This window comes from Teleopsis dalmanni, chromosome 1 (assembly GCF_002237135.1).
Source record: "Teleopsis dalmanni isolate 2A chromosome 1, ASM223713v2, whole genome shotgun sequence".
In the NCBI taxonomy this organism is placed as follows: Eukaryota; Metazoa; Arthropoda; class Insecta; order Diptera; family Diopsidae; genus Teleopsis; species Teleopsis dalmanni.
The window spans coordinates 71,561,713-71,568,151 of NC_051846.1; positions in this window are offsets into that span (position 1 = coordinate 71,561,713).

Here is a 6,439-nt window from a genome sequence, read left to right on the forward strand (position 1 = left end):
TCGGACTGACGAGAGAACGTTGTTGATGTTTGTGCGAAAGGACCTCCCACGTAGGAAGCTGCCGATGATCTTAGTTAGTCTGCCTGGAACACCTAGATGAGACATTTTAACTATCAGACCATCATGCCAGACCTTGTCAAAAGCTTTAGAAATATCAAAAATGATCATTCCAGTTGACTCTCTTCTACTAAGGGCTGTTTGGATCATTTGAGTCGTTCTAGCCAGTTGAAGCTCCATGGACAGGTCATTCCTAAAGCCAAATTGTTCGTCAGGGAGTATATTGCGTGAAGCCACTACATCATTTAATCTGCTAAGAATTACCCTTTCGGCAAGTTTTCCTATGGTTGATAGCAGGCTTATGGGGCGCCAGTTCTGCGGGAATTGTGGGTTCTTATCCGGTTTTGGGAAGACAATGACTGTGGCCAGCTTCCAGAACTTAGGAAATTTACCTAGCTTGAGCATGCAATTAATTATGTTAGTGATTGTAACGATTAAAATTTGTGGCAATTTAAGTGTTACAACATCGTGGGTTCCGTAGCCCAACAACAATTGGTTCCAACAAAGCAATAACCTTTCGCTATACAGCATCACCATACGCTACACCAAACCGCAACAGCCCACCCCGCATCAACAGAACGTGTACGATTGGCAAAGTCTGAAAATACATAAAATTAAATTTGGTGTTATACAAGAATATTATACATACCGTGAAACACCCTTGTGAATATTTATTTTAATTAATTTAATTCGAATAATATTAATTAAAATAAATTTAAATTACTTTTCGCGAACCACATGAACCACATTGTAAAAATAGAAATAATCAAAACAAAATTAGAGAAAATAAGAAATGTCATTGTCATGTGCTTTGTACATTTTCGGTTGATCGTAAAAATGTTGCAGCGGATAATAAAAGGGAAAAAAGCTGTGAGTGCAGTTTAAAGCTTTCAGAAGCCTGAAAAGAAACCAACAGAATACCTGATGAGGGGAAATGTTGAGGGCATTGACCGAACAACGGCTAGCATAAAAGTCCACTCGACGCAGTTAGAAAAAAGGAGAATAAAAGGCGCAAGCGGAGGAGTTTCTGTCTCTTGGCTCGTGGTTATGTTGAACGCAACGCATCGTACCGGTGGTGTTAATTACTTAGTTTTTTTTTTTAAATAAATAAAAAAAAAAAAAAGTTTTCTTTGCATTTTTTATATAACAATTAAAACTACTTTAATATTAATTTAACCAGTGGAAATAAAATTCTTAAAATTGTGTAATTTTCTTTTATAACATATAAAGAAACAAAAAAAAAATTGAAATAGTTTTGTCGACACGGCGCGAAACGGGATAATAGTGTTAATAGCCACAGTATAAAAGAAATAATTGACGGCTTTAACAGTGGTCAATTAAAAGATTTTGTACTCGTGCTCGTTCGAACGTATAAACGTGTTGACACCACAAGCAAAAGACGTGGTGCGGCTTGGGTGTCTCTTTTTCTCCGATACGTGGCAAAGCTTGAATTGATTGGTGTTTCTGATAATCATCGCTGGACATTGTAAGCAGTCCTGATGTACCAGAGAGGGTAAGACTTATATATGTATAAAATACAGTGCAGATTTTCGCGTAAGTAACTTCAATGTATAAGCGCGAATTTATAAGCTATTTTATTTAAATCGGACGAATTGCTAAAAAATTAACAAATTCCAAATTGTATAATTGAATATCTACAAATTTTATTCATTTAACTGGAAATGAGAAAAGTAACAACAAGGCAATCATAATCGTAAAGGCTTCAAGTTAAGCGCATAGGAGCATAAACTTTCTAAACACAATAAGCTCATGAATTATTAGATCTTATGAAATAGAATCTATGAAAAAAAAAATGTATCTTTGTAAAAATTGAAATTAAACAACTGAAAACAAGATATTTGTGAAAAAAAATGTATTCTGTTATATGCAAACATAATCTTAATTAATTATAAAGTGTAACATTAAAAATTTAATTACTTAATCCACATTTAAGGAATGTAAAAATATTACATAAAATTCTAAGTGAAATACCAAAGTAATCTTCACACGACTACGCTTAATGGAAATTCTTCTTCCCTTATATTTTTATTTAAAAACATTTTATGAGTTTTTTTATAAATTTTGTTGTATTTAAGTGAACACAAAAATGCATTTATAAAACGTTAAACTTAAAATATGATTAATTAATATTATTTTTTTTTAAAAATTGAAATCAGTTAAATATTATTTGCTTATTATTATCTACGAGTAATTGTAAAGATATTATTTGATAAATTGTTTTTTTATTTAAAATACATTTATGGTTATACATATATTACAAATTGTTCAATAAAATTGAAATCAGTTAAATATTATTTGCTTATTATTATCCACGAGTAATTGTAAGGATATTATTTGATAAATTGTTTTTTTATTTAAAATATATTTATTACAAATTGTTCAATAAAGAAAAAAAAAATACTTGAATTCTAAAACAATTACTTTGTTGTACGGCATCTTACTTCAACGGTAGAAACGACAGTAGTTGAACGCTGGGTCCCCGCGAATAGAAATTTTCTTGTAAGACCTTGGACTAGGCTGAGAACTACCCCGGCTAGGAAAAATTAGGTTCATTACAAGTGGCGCCCGAGCAGGGACCCTCGACTAAGGTTCAACAAAATACATCGAAACACAGCTAGTTCTTTAGTTTCAGATATCACAAAACATCGTATATCAGTTAATATGGGTCGCAGCTGGGTAAGAAATTTACGCAAAGAAGAGCTAGTCGCTTATTTGGACGAATTCGAACAAGATTCAACTGGTGTCGTCGATGAATTGCGCTGGCGATTGGCAAACTTTATTGCACAAGCTGACCACAAACCGCAGATAATAACACGATTAAAAGAACTTGAAGATAGACATAGCAGAGTGTCCGTAGGTGAAGTAGAAAACGATCACGCCGTGGAGGAAATACCATTGCCACCCCCAGAACAGACGACGGAGCGATGCCAAGATAATATTCCACAATTGACTCTTCCTTTACATCAGCAGCAGTACACGCAACATACGTTACACGTACCATATACACAACCTAGAACCATGCAAGCAACAGTTATCGATCAGGCTAGAAAATGGGCGGTCCGATTTGATGAGAGCGGCGATCCGTTAGCGTTTGTGGAGCGTGTGGAAGAGTTAGCGAGTGGATATGATCTTGCTAAAAATATGCTACCTCGTGCGATGCCAGAATTACTGAAAGGGCAGGCCTTGGTATGGTTCCGTCACAATAAAGGGGACTGGGACCACTGGGAGCAGTTTAAATCCGATTTTCTGGAATTTTTCCTACCTCATCGTTACTTCGAGCGCTTAGAAGACGAGTTAAGAAACCGAATGCAGAAACCTGGTGAATCATTTAAAACATACGTGTTGGAATTGCAAAAGTTGATGCAACATTTGAAAATGGACGATGGAGCAAAGCTTGAACGATTCTACCGAAACAGTTTAACAGAATACAGTATGCATATAAAGCGACGCGAGTTTAGTACGTTACGAGAGCTTATATTACTCGCTAACGACTATGAAGCAGTTCGGGACGAAGGAAAGAGCAGAAAACCAAGGGAATCTTTTACAACACCAGAACAACGAGATAAACCGATGGTACTTGCAGCAGTGGAACCAATAAACTTAGTTTCAGCTTGCTTTCGATGTGGACGACAAGGACACCAAGCGCGGGGATGTCAGAACCCTCGTATTCTCTTCTGTTGGCAGTGCGGCAGACGTGATGTACGAACAATTGATTGCTGCCGAAAAGTTCCGGGAAACTTCCAGCGGTCACGCCGTCCAGAGGCAAGGGGCGTGACCGAAATTCCAACACCGTCTCAGAACCATTCATAATCGAAAATAATCGTCTTCTTATCAAAATATTCATTCAGGATCAACAGATGACAGCCATGGTTGATACAGGGGCCAGTAAATGTTTTATTCATCCGGGCATAGCAAAACGTTTATATGGCAAACACAACGAAGTAGATTTGGTGGTACGTTTGGCAGATGGTTCACCGCGGAACATAAATACAATAATTAACACATCACTGCGAATCGGGGCCTGTGACTATGCAGTTGAACTATTAGTGTTAGAAGAAATGGTACATGATATGGTCTTGGGGATGGACCTCCTGGTTTCGGCGTCAAGTATCTTCAAAATAGGGGAAAATACAGTCAAACTTAGTAAAACTACAAATGTGAAACGAGAGATGGTAATGCTAAATTCTACAGTAAGTAAATCAGAACATGTGGACAAATTCTTAGCTCGCGAATTAGCGAAGTTCGATACTCTTGAAGGACTGTCCAATATCGCCACACATTCCATCACCATGAAGGATGACAAACCGATTAAGCAAAGATACTATCCTCGAAACCCGGTCATGCAACAAATACTGGACAAAGAAATAAATGAATTATTACAAAAAGGTTGTATCGAACACTCTCATAGCCCTTATAGCTCACCGGTGGTATTAGTGAAGAAAAAGGATGGTAGTTGGCGACTTTGCATAGATTATCGTCAGGTAAATGCACACTCAATACCAGATGCCTACCCAATTCCTCGTATACAACACATTCTAGATCAACTCAGAGTCGCCAAATATATCAGCAGCCTTGATCTCAAGAACGGGTATTGGCAAATACCAATGGCTGAACAAAGTAAAGAATATACTGCGTTTACAGTACCTGGACGAGGGCTATTTCAGTGGCGCGTGATGCCTTTTGGATTGCACTCCGCTCCAGCAACATTTCAACAAGCGTTAGACACAGTGATTGGACCTGATATGGAACCTTTTGCTTTTGCATATCTCGATGACATCATCATAATTGGTCATACACTGGAGGAACATATGGAAAATTTGCGAAAGGTATTCCATCGACTAAGGTGTGCAAATCTAAAAATCAACGTACAGAAATGTAAATTTTTCATGAAAGAAATAAAGTATCTTGGGCATTTGGTGACACCACATGGTATACACACTGATCCCGAAAAGATTGCTGCCATAAAAGAGTTACCTGTACCAAAAGATCTCAAGGAACTACGACGGTGTATTGGAATCGCCTCGTGGTATCCCCGTTTTGTACCACACTTTTCAAATACAATACAACCTCTTACGATGTTCTTAAAGAAAGGTAAACGATGGCAATGGACGTCAGAGCAACAAGTGGCGTTCGATATGTTGAAAGAAAAATTAACGAGTGCCCCAATTTTAGCGTGCCCCAACTTCACCGAACAATTTGTATTGCAGACAGATGCCAGTAATTTTGGACTTGGAGCAATATTGACCCAAGAAATTGTCGGCGAAGAAAAGGTGATAGCTTATGCAAGTCGCAGTTTAAATCCAGCTGAGAAAAATTACTCGACGACTGAAAAGGAGTGTCTGGCGATTGTCTGGGGAGTAAGAAAAATGAAACAATATTTAGAAGGTTATCGTTTCGTAGTCATAACCGATCATCTGGCGCTGAAATGGTTAAACAACATTGAAAATCCAACTGGTCGTATCGCGCGCTGGGCGCTAGAGCTGCAACAATTCAATTTTGAGGTACAATATAGAAAGGGAAAGTATAATGTCGTCGCCGATGCACTATCTCGTCAACCTCAAACTACACTGGCCCTGGTGAATATACCTGATATGAAAAAAGAAGATGGACAGTCTTGTATATGGTTAACGAACTTGAGAAGAGCAATAACCGATAATCCAAGTAAATACCCCGATTATTCTATCGAAAATAATCAGCTGTACCGTCGTATACCCAACTCTTATAGCAACGAGGGACATCCTTGCTGGAAACTGTGTGTACTGCAAGCCATTCGGCCTCAAGTATTAAAAGAGTGTCACAATGATATCACGGCAGGGCACTTAGGTAATCAAAAAACGATCCTTCGAGTTACATCGAGATACTTTTGGCCAGGAATGTATCGCGACATCAAAGAATATGTGCGGAAGTGTGATACATGTCAAAAATACAAGGTCAGTCAACAGCCTAGTGCAGGAAAGATGTTAACGAGTTTACCAGAAGAGCCATGGGTAACAGTATGTGCAGATTTTATTGGGCCTTTACCACGTTCAGTTAAAGGAAATACGGTAGCGTTGGTATTTTTTGATAAGTTCTCTAAATGGGTGGAGATTATACCAATGAGGAACGCCACGACGACCGGTGTTAAAAAAGCCTTCAGAGAAAACATCCTGGCGCGGTTTGGGATTCCGAAAATCTTGGTCACAGACAATGGAACACAATTTACGAGCAAGATATTTTAAAAATTCTTAGCCAAATTGGGCATTCAACATCACCATACAGCCCCTTACACACCTCAGGAGAACCCGACTGAACGTGCAAATCGTACAATAAAAACAATGATCGCGCAAAACTCAATAGTTGACCACCGACACTGGGACGAGTG